General features: G+C 42.3%; 1 protein-coding gene across 43 annotated transcripts in view; it reads right to left on the reverse strand.

The window, feature by feature from the left end:
- Positions 1 to 14,061, reverse strand: part of NRCAM (neuronal cell adhesion molecule) — a 284,294-nt gene extending 270,233 nt beyond the window's left edge. For 36 of the 43 annotated variants that reach the window (XR_005223674.2, XR_005223675.2, XR_006291724.1 and 33 more), the window contains exon 1: positions 13,871 to 14,023. The gene's annotated coding sequence lies outside the window, so the exon portion shown is untranslated. Of the gene's footprint in view, positions 1 to 13,870 lie in introns of all 43 variants that reach the window. The other 7 variants (XM_043549362.1, XM_037888285.2, XM_043549324.1 and 4 more) reach the window with 2 other exon arrangements.
- Between the last annotated feature and the right edge of the window lie 769 nt (positions 14,062 to 14,830).

Raw genomic sequence — 14,830 nt, forward strand, 5'->3', positions numbered from 1 at the left:
CTTATGGGGGAAGGAAAACCAAAGCAGTCACATGTCGTCCTGAAGCTCCTGTTCTGCCACTAGTGGTGCTTGTTTGGAGAATAAGGGCAAACACTAAATAATGGCAACAGCTAAATCCTCAATCTATTAACTAGTAAGACCTATGTTCCTGAGTATTACTTACAGCATTGCAAGTTTTTTTTCCATTTTGAACAACGTGTCCTTTTGCGAGACGAAAATGCTCAAAGTTAATCTCAAAATTTGGGTTTGGTAGTTCATTTTTGTCAACTCACCTCCCAACTGATAATTTCAAGGTTTTTATTTTTCCCTTTCAGAAAAACAGTGGGTTATTTTGAGGTCAAAAATATTATTAAAAATTAAAAACACAAGAACCCTGGTCAGTCAGAAAATGCTTTGCCCATCTGTTTTCACAAACATTTAGGGCTTATAGGTGGTTCAAGAAACAATTGAAAGGCTCTCTGATCCTTTGATTTTTGGTGTGTAATGTTTAGTGTTGCAAGGCAGACTATTTAAATATACTAACTGCATTTGGTATTGCAAATTGTAATTCAGTGTATGAGCACTCACAGCATCAAATGGGTTCCAAATACTACTACTATATATCAAAATAAACAAGCACACACACATTTAAGGTACGGTCAGAAATGTAGCTTATTGCATACTCTAGCCATCACAATTGGATAATTGTTTAGATACAGTCTACAGTGGTTATTCTGAATATTAATTCACACAACCACAGTTAAAACCTGCAACTGATAAAAGCATATATTGAAATAATTTACGTACATGTTTTATAAAATTAATTGTGATATCCACCTTTCATCATCTAGTAGATGTTAGACATATAAATCTACAGGTTTCAGAGTAGCAGCCGTGTTAGTCTGTATTCGCAAAAGAAAAGGAGTACTTGTGGCACCTTAGAGACTAAAATTTATTTGAGCATAAGCTTTCATGAGCTACAGCTCACGCACACGAAAGCTTATGCTCAAATAAATTTGTTAGTCTCTCAGGTGCCACAAGTCCTCCTTTTCCTAAATAAATCTACGTATCAGCATCATTTCTGCACCTTACACTACTGAACAGGTTCCTCTGCTAAACTGCAGTGTCATTTCAAATACTCTAACCACTAAAGCACTGGAGAACCTATGCAGACTATTATTTAAGCAAGACTGACTCCTTTAGAGTTTTTAACATTTACCAAAGATGAAAGAAAGGTCACACAATATTCTAGCTAGTTATTAAAAGGCAGGGTCCCCTCTCATGGATGTTCATTTTAAGATTTCTGTGCATAACTAGGCTATAGAGTCTAATTTCAAATCCTCTTCTATCTATTCCTTCAATCTGAGTGCAGCAGATCACGCTGCAAGAGGATTTTTGAGTTCTGTACTGCCCTTGCAAATCAGTTTTCACAGTGCTTTCATTTCCTCCTACAAATGCTAACATGTTTGGTGAGCGTGTCTACAACAAGCATCTACAAGCACTAGTTCCAGGATAAAATTGTTTGTTACCCCAGCCTAAGCCTAACTGACAATCAGTTAACTCCAGGTAAAAACAGTCCAGCATAGACATACCCTTTGGGCCACACACTCACCCACTCTTAGCTTCACACTTACTTTTATACAGTCCTTTGAGCTTATTATGGTCTTTCTACTTCTTGATTGCCATTTACCTGCTATTTCCTCCTCTTTCAATTTTATCTTCACATTTTATTGTATTCTATACTGCACCCATTACTGTCATCTGTGACTCTTTTCCCATTATTCCTGCCTATGTTGGCTCCCTCACCAATGATTTCTCCACCCCCTCCCTTATTTCAACTGTTATATCCTACTTTGGCTGGTCTATGTTGTAAACTTTTTTGGTCAAAGGCTGTTGTGTCTATTATTTTCCCTACAGAGCACCATTAACATTGACAGTAGTAAATATGAAAAGGAGTACTTGTAGCACGTTAGAGACTAACAAATTTATTTGAGCATAAGCTTTCATGAGCTACAGCTCACTTCATCGGATGCAACTAACACAGCTGCTACTCTGAAACCTGTCAGTACTAAATATGATTATCTGAAGTACACTACTCATATGTTCTTGGCTTAATGTTCTCTGCTCCAGCTAAACAGACTCCCTAAATCCCTTCCACCAAATCTACAGAGTCCCAATGTAACAGACTGCAAACACTGTGCATCTTCCAAGGCAACAGTTCCTTCTTTCCCTTTTCTTCTCTCAGTTTCTCAAAGAACTTACCACAGTTCAACAAAGCCAACTCAGTACCTCTAACAGTTCACTCCACTATGTCAAAATTAGCTTCTAAACACTGAAATACACTGAAAGCACAAACCTGAGACAACCCAGAATTCACATAGTATCAGACAGTCTGACCAATAGAGTCACCAATATATTCCAGAAAATGTTGGCTCAGCTCCCCATGTATACGCACTACCCTAACTTAACTGCACTGAATCCTCCTCTAATTTACATTTTGCATCACAAACTGTCATGGATCAAGATGGTATTTGTGACAGTCTGTATTCCTATGTTCTCCCCTTTTACAAGATGATGATAAATTTTGTACAAAGTATGCCTCGTGAAGTATCATCTGAAAACTCAATTTGCTGATCATTGTTGTCTTGGTAAAATATCTGTGGCAACGTTCTACGTAAATCTATAAAATTCTACTGTATGATATCACTGAGACATGTTCCAAGTTTAGAAAAGCAGGCATAAACCAGTTTCTCAGAGACAAAAGGCAAACTGACACCTCAGCCAGGTGTTAACAAAATCAAATTGACAATCACCTGGTTAACCGGCCATTCTTTGGCAGGGAAAAGGGTGTGAGCGAGAAATTTACATCTTGGCAAAGGAACAGCTGGAGGTTCCCATCCCCACTGACCTTCTGTCTCCTAAACCCCAGCTGGAGATTATTTTCAAAGAAAAAAAAAGAGAATGATAAAGGGAACAGATGACCCAAAATACTCTTCCCTTTCTCTCTGCGCATGGCATCAACACCACCTGAAGGACAAGGAAAGTAACACTGAACTGGGGGAGGAGTCCTGGCTGAAAGGGTTCCAGCCAGCAAGACTGCTGAACCACGTAGTGAGAGAGACCCTTTGTTTTGAATTCATTTAGCTTGTTAAATTAGATGTTAGTTTTTTTTACCTTTTATTTTCTTGTAACCACTTCTTACTTTTATGCCTCATTACTTGTAATCACTTAAAATTTTTCTTCCTGTACTTAATAAACTTGTTTTACTGTTTTATCTTAACCAGTGTTTGGATTGAAGTGTTTGGGAAACTCCATCTGAGATAACAGGATTTGTGCATATCATTTTCTATTAATAAAATGACAGGCTTTATATGAGCTTGTATTGCCCATGAGAGTGCTGGGCAGTAGTAAGATGCACATTTCTGGGGGCAAGTCGGGGACTGCGAATTTGCTGGTATTACTCTGCAATGTAATTCATGAGTGGCTGGCTGTAGCACTCATACAATATAACTGGGAGTGATTTACATACTGGAGGTAGTGTGGGCACAGTTCAGGAGTGGTTGCTCTCACAGCGAAGCAGTATAAAAGGCACCCCAGGTTAGAGAATTGAGAGGACACAGGTGTCCATCAGTCCAGACTGTACCCTGGTAATGTCACAGTACAATCATACAAGATGCAAGTGTAAGCCTCAGACGAAAGAATAAGGATACAAACAACCAGACTGCTTTCTGATGTGTTCAAAAAAAGATTTGGAGATATGGAACAAAAGAACATATTGTGTTGTGTGCTCCAAGCCCCATATGGACCCAAGGAAAAAGAAAACACAGCAAACTCAAAATATATACTATAGATTTTAATCAGTAAGTCGGTATAAGATTCCCAAATCGAATAAGCTGCAGAGGCAAGAAGCCAGGACAGAACAAATTAGAGTAATGGTCTGATGGCAGACTGTAACTGCAGCCATTCACAACTCCTTTTGCTATCACAGGATTGCACATGTGCTACACATCTCAATCATCACAGAATTATAGAAATTAGACTGGAAAAAACAAATATATAGTTCGTATTAAGTTTCTCTATCTCCATATCTGTATAGACTTGTTTCAGAGTGTTTTGTCCTGACTATTTGTAAATGACTCAAGTGGCAGAACTTCCATTATTTGCCTTCGGAGACTATTCTACAGTCTAATACAAATATGATTTTTTTTATGTTCAGAACAAGCTTTCCTTTGCTTAATTTGATCTAGTTTCTCCTACTTATACCATTTTGGATCACTCTAAACAATTGCTCTCCTTCCCTACTCTTACACAGCTGTTTTTATCTCTCCATAAATCTATGTTCTTTATTCAAAAACTTAGCCCCAATATGAATGTGATGCATAATCATCACAATCTGGATCAAGAAACTAACTAGTCAATGGCCAGGTCATGTTAATTGACCTGTAGAGAACAACAGATGTGTGATTAAGTTAAATTTTAAATAAATAAATGCTTTTTAAGAGATTTAGTAGAACTTGTACTATTCTGCTACAGTGAGATCTTGCACCAACTTGCTTTGTTTGGCAGTCCAGATAAATTCTGATTGGCAGTTAATTGTGCCATTCATAAAAACAGTGCTTTGATGATTTTACAAGAAATCATAGTTTTGCATTTTGTATTTTTGGAAGCCATGTGTGTTTACATGGTTTGCTGCTAACTATGTAAATAAAACTGGTATTATAAATTGCAAACGTTCCTATGAGCTTGTAATTCCTACTCTAAAAGGGTCCAGGTTTTAATCCATCACCTACAAGTTTTGGAATATTTCATATTTCTATTTAATTGCATTTACTGTATAAAATATTCCTTTACCAACTGCTGTTTTACAAGGAATTTCCCCTTATTCTTTTTTTATGTTTTCATTTGGCCTTGGATTACAATAGATACAGTCAAGAAGGGATGATAAAACCAGGTTATATGTTCCACCCTATGAAGGTTTCTCTGAACTCTTCCTTGGCCGAGAGCAAGCTTTCTATTTTGCACATCAAAATGCTTCTAGCTCATCTTTCAATTCAACTAAGAAAAAAATCCCACACGAATATTCATGTCCCTCTTGTAGGTCCCCATTACTGTTATGCTTGCTTTTTAAAGGTACAGCACTTGAAACAGAAGATCACAGGGGTTTAGGTTTTGTGAAACCCTAAAGAAATATTTCTAATTATTTTAAATGTTCTAAAAATATACAGAAGTGATTTAAACAAACCATTTAATGGAAATTACTCAGAATGTGTTAAACATATATCAATTTGTTCTGTAGCATAGATAAAACTCAACTATATTCCTTTCTGACCTCTCTTTCTGGCCTTTGTCTACTGTCAGCATCTCATCAGTCTTCTCCCTCTGCTTATGAACTGGACTTTCATCTTCTCTGTTCCAAGCCCGTAGTCTCTGCTCTCAGTTCTCTTTCTCCTCCAAGACCCCATCTTCCTGATTCCCCTATGCTTTTTTCCAGCCTCCCTCTAGTTTCTGTTTGCTACAGGCACCTTCTTCTCAATTCTGTCTCCTCCATTCTAATCCCGCCGCTGGACTATACAGCTTGCTCCACAACAACATTTTCTAAGTGGTCAGTATTTTTCAAATACAGTTGCCTAAAAACTGGCACCTAAGGCTGTATTTCCTGACCAGACTACATTTATTTGTTTAGGTTTATAAAAGGTAACCAAGACATGGTCTGAGAAACTCTGCTGCCACTACAAGGTTTAAAGATAAAACTAGGGAGAATAACTTTGAATTAGGGGTTGGCTTCAAATATTCCAGCCCAATCAAACTGAGAAGGAAAAAGTATGCGAACCCTGTCCACATGTGCCACACAATATCTGAAATTCCCTTCCGAAAACAGAAGGACAAAACACTTATATGGATGCTTATATACCGTAGCGATGGGCACACTATAAATATGTAAGACAAATCTTTCTATCGACATTAACTTTTGAGCTAGGCCTGGCATTTTATTTTTAAGTCACAAAGAGTCACTAAAGCTCAGCTCACTTCTGCAGCAACCAAAACTGAAATGCACGATTCTCCTCTCACTTACATGGATACAAAAGCCAGCATAACTCTACTGGAGTCACTCCTAATTTATACTGATGGGAGAAACAGGAGAATCAACCCTCTTCATTGTGCATGTGAATTATATATATGCACACATTCCGTTTTTTTAATTTTGATATCTATTGCTGTACATACTGGACCAAATCCATCCCTAGTGCTATGCTGACAACTCTCACAATCTGATTGCTGTACTTAAAGCTCCAGCTTCTAAAGACAATTATATGAGAATCTCAGCTTTCATTTTAAAAGGATGAAGTTTCTAATCACCATGTTTTCATGGAAAAGCTTAACATATGTGACACAATTTGAATCCTGAAAGCACAAAATCCAAAAGACAGATAAAAGGAATGCATTTTTTTTTTCAATCTCATGATCTTGAAACCAATCAGATGATTTCTTGGGGATTAACATAATTTTTGAATTTGTCAGTACTGCTAGTAGCATTCCATTGACTTGAGTCAGATCCTCAACCTCACTCCAGCCCCTATGTGCTAGGTAAAAATGCCAGAGCAGTGTAAAGAGTCTCTAAAAGTCCCAGCTCTGGATGGGGAAGTATCAGCCAATACAGCAATTGAGGATAACAGCAGCAGGCTGTCCTTCCAAATACCCCCTCACAAGCTCAACTAGCCAAGGAGTGTGCTGGGGCAGGAAAAAGAGCATCAGGACCAGGGCCACACATAGTGCTGTGGAGAGTCTGGACAGCACATGGGACTGTCTAAATCAGTCATTTTCAAAAAATTTTTCTGGTGACCCAGTTGAAGAAAATTGTTGATGTCCGAGACGCAACAGAGCTGGGGATGAGGGGTTTGGGGTGTGGGAGAGGCTCAGGGCTGGGGTCAGGAATGAAGGGTTCAGGGTGTGGGAGAAGATGCTGGGCAGGGTTGAGGGGATGGGGTGCAGGTTCTGGGGTGGGGCCGGGGATGAGGGATTTGGGGTGCAGGAAGGGGCTCCGGGTTTCGGGAGCTCAGGGCTGGGGCAGAGGATTGGGGTGTGGGCTTACCTCGGGGGGCTCCTGGCACAGCAGGGGTACTAAGGCAGGCTTCCTGCCTGTCCTGGCACCGCAGACCACGCTGCACCCCAGAAGTGGCCAGCAGCAGTTCCGGCTCCTAGGTGGAGGCGCACAAGTGGCTCCGCGCGGCTCTCGCCTGTAGTCAGTGCCACCCCCCCCCCCAGATCTCATTGGCCAGGAACCAGCCAATGGGAGTGCGCAGCCAGTGCTTGAGGCACGGTGCAGAACCCCATAGCCCCTGCTGCCTACAAGCCACACCTGCTGCTGGCCACTTCCAGGGCGCAGCTTGGCATCAGAACAGGTAGGGACTAGCCTCCCTTAGCCGGGTAGCACTTCCGACAGGACTTTTAACGGCCCAGTCGGCAATGCTGACCAGAGCCACCGTGACCCAGTGCCTTACATCCTACGACCCAGTACTGGGTCGCGACCCGCAGTTTGAAAACCACTGGTCTAACTTATACTATGTGCAACTCCAGCCACCAGAGTTACCAGCCTTTCCAGAGGGGATAATAGCTGCATTAAATTATTACAAACATCTTTTAACAGCCCTTTTTTAACTGACAGATTGTACTCTCAGGGAAATGGTAGGAACATGCACTGTTAACCTTTAAATGACCTGTTTTAAGCACTGGTAATGCCCTGTATAACTGAACTGAAAATCTGCCAATACCAAGGCAATTCTCTTTCTACTTTCTATTCCTTTTACTGTTCTTCTCCCAAGTAACTAATCTTTTCTGCTTCTGAACTTCTTTCTGAGGATTCTACCTTCCCTCCTGATCTATTCTATTTTTCACTTTTACCTCCATTAGCTATCTTTTCCATTGTTTCTCCAATTCATACCACAATTTTACATGCCAATTGGTTCCCAAAAGTGTACATTCTTCTTCAATCCATTCAACTCTCAATGCTCCATCAAAAACTATTGTCCTTTCTCCTCAAATCTCTTATGTATTTTATTCTCAATTCTCTCACTTTCATTGCTATTTTCTATTCAAGTCTCCAATACTTTTTGCCCTTGACCCTTTCATTTACATGATAGCCTTTCTCATAATAGATGTTGCTCTCTATCCCCCGACTTCTACAGCCTTTCCTTTCCACATACACTTTCCATACTACAGTAATATCCCCAGTGAGAATAGCAGGAGAAGAGGTTGTCATCACTCAGTGTCTTCTGTTAAATGATTCATCCTTACAGGTGAGTTAACACACTACCATTGAGTTCTCGGTTACAAAACGTTGTGTGAAGTTAATTTGTGCATCTACTGGTCATATACTGTACCTTAGTCTGTCCAAACCCTGTAGCAAATTTTGATTTTTCCTTCAATCAATGTAATGCATTTAAACCATTAAATGTCTCTTTATTGGTGTTTTTGCTAAAAAAATGTTTTGCTGATCTTTATATTGGTGCAAACGGCATCTTACTGACCACTTAAAAAAAAGAAAAGACAGGTCCCTTCCCAGAGTATTTTACAATCTAAATTAAACAAACAGCATGGATGACAACAAACAGGAATGACGAGATATTGAGGGGGAGGGGAAAATGAGAAACAATTGTTATAATACTGAAAAATCATGCTACGCTAATTTTTATAAGCATCTTGGTAACCCCTTTCTGGGATAATTATGTTTTAAAATTAATATATTCATATTTGGGGACATTGTCTAAATTGAGGACCTGAATACAGGTCAGTGGTATTAATGTATCCAGCAATTAAGTTACAGATCAACTCTATTTATTCTAAGGCAAAATATTAAACTACAGCAATAACTGTATTTAGAAATAGCTGAAATAAAAAGGTCTCAGTATATTTTAATGGTGCGGGCAAACAACACCTAATTAGGGCTAACTCATTCTTCCTTATGCCTCACCAAAATTCAGAGATCTTGTGTTTAGATTTATAAAAAAAAAAAACAGAAGAGAAGCCAAGTTAGCCTTAATTGTGTCTTGTTTAATTGACAATTTGAAAGGCAAAGTCTTTTCTAATGCGGCTGTTTTTTAAAATTATCACGTCTATTTCTGAACTGTTCTTTTTCCTCATTTGACTTTTTTTTTTTTTTTGCACAGAGATTTGGATCAAATACTAAGTATAGTTGCTCAAAGGAGAAAAGAGGTACTGTGAGCTCTTACAGGAACATTTTATAATTCAAGCTGTTATGCTTCATACTAAAAGTTAACAAGGAGAAAGCTGTAATCACATTATGAATTGAACCATTTCAAAACTGAAACAACGCAGGAAGTAACAGAAGATCCAGATGAACATTTCTGTATGAATTCAACAAGCACTACAAGAGGAAAGCTGAAGAGTGGTCAAGACGAATATTTGCAATGCAGTTAGGCTAGATGAGTAAATCTGACTGTATGCCAGCTGCAAGGGCTTGCGCTTAATTCACACGATCAAATGTTTAGTGTTGCACAGTGTCTAGCATCACTACCAACAATCTTAAAAATCTCATCAGATAACTCTACGTTTACTGAGCATTTTAATCAGGGACTGAACGCATTTCTAGCTATACTATGTAGCGCACTCTTTCTGTTGGTCCACCACCATTTGTCACTTATAGCTTCCAGAAATACAAAATTTTTCAATTCATACAAACGCACTCTGCACTCAAACTAAGCTATCATTCAAATTCCGACATGAGAGCTGAATTCCTTTTTTAGTGTTCTTCAACTCTGACCCAACTATACCCACTCCTTCACTGAAAAGGGCAAAGACAACAACCCAGCAAGTGGGACAGGCAAAACAGACCTCCTTTGTTCACTTCTTTTTTTTCTTTCAGTTTTCTATTGAGGTAAATAACTGAAAAGCTCAGCCAGCCTTCAGTGGCTCAGAAGAATGCAATATAGCTAGCTTGCAACTATGCTTTCCTGATCAACAAACAGTATGATGAAACTTAGGGAGCATCATTTCAACCTTAAAGAACAATGTACTGAAGCTTAGAACATCTTTTAAATTATAGTAGGAATAGTACAATTTACAATATTAATCAAACATGTATACATAAAGTGACAATATCTTTAATGTTAACACACAATAGGCACTATTTGCTTGCTATCTTAAAATTCAGCAAATCATCACTATAAAGAAAATATACTGAATTTTCTACATGCTATCAGCCCACTCAAGAAGGCAATATCAGATCCACTGCATATTGCAGAGCAGATGACCTGCTACTTCATTCCCTCAGTTTACACTCCCAGGATATGTATTTTTCAGTGTTACTTTCCATTTCTTTCCTGCTCTCTACATAAAACAGAACATAAACATACATGCAATAAGATCTAATACCAGCCTGTCCTAATGCCACTTAATAACAATGTCGACTTCAATTGTGTTTGGCTTTGTTAACTGACAGCCAAGAAAAACATAGGGTAAATAATATCTCAATTCAAGGTGATTTGGGGAAACTACGGAGCTACAGATATGCAAAACAGATTTATTTAGCGTTGCTTTTTGATATTTATTCTGTAGTTTAATCTGTGTAATAGGCCAGTTAGCCTTTTTAGGACTCAGTATTTCTTATATTCAAATAGTAACTGTACAGATTCACTTCTTTGGATTAAAAAAAAAACCATCGCCTTTGTTGAATTGAAGTTTCAATCCTGCACACCAATAAAACAGGTAAATTAGGGTGATGCTGTCGCTCTCCCATTAACTCTGCTGAACAATTATAATCTTGTAGTTAAAGCTTATGCTGTCATCTTTGCAGAGTCCACAGTACAAGGCAATACCCCAACATAGCAGGATCTAACTAGCAGCACCAGCAAAGTAGTAAACATCCACCTGAATGTTTACACCATTATCCTTTTCTCTCTTACAATCCTTCTCTCTAACAACAACAGAATTAATATCAATTAGACAATCTTTTCCACACTGGAGAAAAAGCATGCTAAGTAATGGTCAGATTCTGATGCCCTTACTCACAAGGAGTGTTCTCTTATTTTGCCAGTATTCCCATTGAGGTCAGTGAGACTAACTGCATAGTAAGGGCATCGGACTCTTTCCCCATATATTCTTCCAACTGGTAATATTTCATTTCAATGGCCTCAGCATAAAAAAAATCCTATATTTACATTAATTTTACATCATAGATTAGATATAATTTCAGATATTTCTGACTTCAAATATTTGTTTTTGTTGTAATTTGTATTAAAAATATTCACTTGTTTAACCATTTAAGTCATTTGCTCAGTAATTAAACATTTTAAAATGAGTACAGCCACCAACTAATTGCATATAGATTTCCCTGAAATGCTTATAATATAAGCTACCTCAAATACATGGAAATATAAGAGATAAAATAGTTTGAATTAAAAATAGAATGTCTGTTGCCCCTGCAAATTGGTTTTCAAATAAATTTTTATATCAATATTGTACCATCTGAACAACTTCTTCCATTTTTCAGCTCACATATTTATAGATATTTGTTGACCAAAGTTTGAGACTTTTCTCTCAGCACATCTGGAGAACTGAAATCTAAAATGAGGCCAGCTGACACTGAGTAATGCCCAGCTCTGCGCCTAGCCCTATCAATTTCAGTTTTAAAGTGTAATGTTAATTATGTCAAACAACTGGAAAAGCTGAAGAAGTTGATCATATGGCTACTGGAATTAATGGAAGTTTTACCATTGACTTCAATGAGTGCAGGATTAGGTTTTAAACTTTTATCCACTGTTCCACACTATGTACTAAACACATTTTTAATTTGAGTCTAAACAGGAAAGCAACAGAGAAGGAAATACTACAAGGCTGAAGAATGGGAACACCAGTGAAAGTGCTAATCTTCACTGCCTCACTCAAAAGGTTTTGTCTGAGTAAAGAGCGCAAAATTGGACGCTACATAAGCGGAAAAATTCACATCCCTAACAGTATTAGACTCCCAAACTACAGTCTCACACTATTATTATGTCCTTTACCTCACAATACCAACACCAAAGAAACGTTTTGCACTACCTTTCTTAATCAGATGGCCAATAGGGATCAGCGCTGGCGATTTGACAGAAGCACAATATCGTCTTAAATTTTTAACAGCTTGGAAGTCTTGTGATTTTTCCCTGATAATCAGATATAACTTACTATTGAACTACAAGGCCTTGATTGAAATACATTCAACACTTCAAAAATAACCTTTTGTGCTCAATGGTATAGTAACAGATCAAGGTCAGGTTAATTATTACTTTTTAACTAAAAGGTAAATACATTTGCCACACCGACTTTATGTTCATTTTCTGCCAGTTACCATTAAAAGGGAAGAAGCAGAGAAAAGGTGCAGATGAACACCGCAGTATCTATGTACCGTTAAGTTGTTGCAGCCATACAGTATACTGTATTTACCGGTATGTGCATATAAATTTAACCACAAGGAAAATGCCGAAAGGCAGTTATTGATGGAGCAGCAGGGCATCTTTGGGTTAAAAATAAAATGATTCTACTAAATACATCCCAAACTACAATGATACATTTGACAGGTTTCAAATTAAACTAGATTGTGCTGGTCTAGTTCGAATGGCCGTCTGTATAACAGGATACAGCTAAAAAGAAAAAAACAGCACTAATGATAATTCACTAATGCTTTAGTAGCAGTGAGTGATCCCCCAGCAATAGGTCCAGTACTCATGAGAAAACTGCTCTACGGGCAGGAAAAGCGTTTAGCAGCGTGCAGGGGACTCTTCAACCCTCATCCTATGCAGTTTGCTACTTCAGCATAGACAGCTCCTTCCGTGTATTGCCAGGGAGACAGGAGGAGGAGGAGGAGGAGGAGGGGGCGGGGTGGCGTGGGTGGGAGTACAGGGCAGCAGCTTCAGCGGCCTGCCTGAGTCAAGGGAGGCAGCTCCTTTCCTTCGCCGCTGCGCATTTGCAACCCACTTACGTGCAAGGGTGAGAAAATGCGGCCTGCGGGAGGCAGGGGAAGCGGGCGCCCCGCCAAGCAGCCAGCCTGTTGCCCCCTGCTCTGCGCGTGAAATGGCGACCTCCCCGGCTCAGCGGAGCGCGCCGCGTGCGAGGCCAGCCCGGCGGGGCTGGAGCCCGGTCAGCGGAGACGGAGCGCGACGCGCGCAGCGTCTCCGGCCGTGGCCGGGCGGGGGCAGCAGGGATGGGAGAGACTCTCCCAGTCCCAGCATCAGTGCGGGCGCCGGCACGGTCAGTCCCCCCCGCATGCACCCAACTGAGCACCGCACACCGGCCCCCAGGCAGCTCCAGCCACCTGCCGCTGGCAGACCGTGCCCCGGCACCTGGCAGCCCTCCCAGCCCGCACCTGTAGCGCTGCCCCGGCGGGAACGAGCCTGGGCCGGGGCCAGGGCCAGGGCCAGGCAGGGGAGCCACACAGGCACCCCACCCTGGGGCGGCGGGCACCGCGCCGATAGGGAAACACACACACACGCCTGTGCGCACGTCCCTGGAGGTGGGTGTATAAATAGCTCCCTACACAGCCCGGGGCCACGGCACACCCATGCAGGTGCTGCTCACGCGCACACAAACCCTGGGGGACTAGACGCCGGTCTCGGCCACCCGCCCGCCCGCCAGCCGCCCCGGAGCAAGGCTCCCCGCAGACCCCTCCGTGCCCGCCGGCCCCCGCCCTGCACAGCCCCGGCAGCCCGGCGGGGGCGGTCCAGCTGGGCGCGCGCCCGCCGGGCTGCCTGGGTATTTGGGGGCAGCCGGCGCAGGACACCGGGAGGCGGAGGGTCGCGGGTTCCCCATGCCCGGCGCTGCAGCGGCGCCGCCTCTCCCCGCTGCCACAGGGCCCGGCGCGGCGGCGGCCTCTCCCCAGACTCCCCCCGCGGACGGTACTCACGAGTGGCTGCGGCCCCGCTGCCCGGCTCGGGGTGGTGGTACGGCGCGCACCTCCCGCGGCGAGCCCCTGGCCCTCCTCCCCGCTCGGCAGGCTGGAGCAAAGCGCGCCGGCAGGCGCGCTCCCGAGCCTATCCCCTCCCCACCGCCCCCGACAGTGCCGCGGGGCGCGCGCCCGCCTGGAGGGAGCTGAGCAGGCTGGGGGCGCGCGCGCGCGCGCCCGCCGAACAGACGGCGTCGGCCGGCGGCGAGCTGCTGCTCTGCCCCGAACACCTGGTCGGGGGGGAGGCGGCGGGCCCCGGCCGCCTGGGCTCGTTAATGCCACGGTGCGCGCGCCCCGGCGCAGGAGGTTGTGCAGCGCAGATACGTGAATACAATTGTCCCTGCCACTTGTCACAGCCCGCGACGGAGAACAGCCACTCGTATCCCAGGCGTGTGCGCTAAAGAAAGGTGTCCCTAGACATCTACCGCTGCTACAAGGATTTCCCACTTTGAGGGGAGGGGCTATTCCACCTGAAACATTTTTTTTTCGAAACAGACTAGTCCCTCCCCCAGTGTTTAGTAAAGAATAAACCAAACCGCCTTTTCTTATATGTCTACACTTCGAAATTAGGTCGAATGTATAGCAGTTGGTTTTTTAGAAATCGTTTTTATATAGTCGATTGTGTGTGTCCCCACACAAAATGCTCTACCTGCATTAACTCGGCGGAGTGCTTCCACAGTACCGAGGCTAGCGTCGCCTTCCAGAGCGTTGCACTGTGGGTAGTATCCCACAGTTCCCGCAGTCTCCGCCGCCCATTGGAATTCTGGGTTGAGATCCTGATGCCTGATGTGGCAAAAAACATTGTCACGGGTGGTTCTCGGTACATGTCATCAGGCCCTCCTTCCCTCCCTCCCTCCGTGAAAGCAATGGCAGGCAATCGTTTCGCACCTTTTTTCCTGAGTTACCTGTGCAGACGCCATA

The sequence above is a fragment of the Chelonia mydas genome, chromosome 1 (genome assembly GCF_015237465.2).
Source record: "Chelonia mydas isolate rCheMyd1 chromosome 1, rCheMyd1.pri.v2, whole genome shotgun sequence".
NCBI lineage: Eukaryota > Metazoa > Chordata > Testudines > Cheloniidae > Chelonia > Chelonia mydas.